Source organism: Orycteropus afer, unplaced genomic scaffold (genome assembly GCF_000298275.1).
Source record: "Orycteropus afer afer isolate SDZICR_OR568_19922 unplaced genomic scaffold, OryAfe1.0 scaffold00009, whole genome shotgun sequence".
Taxonomy (NCBI): Eukaryota; Metazoa; Chordata; class Mammalia; order Tubulidentata; family Orycteropodidae; genus Orycteropus; species Orycteropus afer.
In genome coordinates, this window is record NW_006921596.1 from 5,988,048 (window position 1) to 5,988,339 (window position 292).

The following is a 292-nucleotide window of genomic DNA, read 5'->3' on the forward strand; positions in this document are numbered from 1 at the left end:
ACAGGGCACGTTCTGAGCAGCAGACAAGGGTAGGAAGGGCCCTTCACATTGGGGTGAGGCATGTCCCTCCGTGTTCCATTTGTGGAGCTCCACGTGGGCTGAGGGTGGGCCCGGCCAGCTTCTGTAGGAAGGGAAGGTAGCTCACCAAGTCCACTTAGCTGCAGAGGGAGGAGAGATGCTAAGTCCCTGCCCCCCTGATTTAAGAGTCTGAAGCTCCCAATGACAAAGAACAAAGGCCAGGTCCAAATTTTGGCTTGTATTTTCCACTAGAGGGCAGCTTAAACTTTCAAAA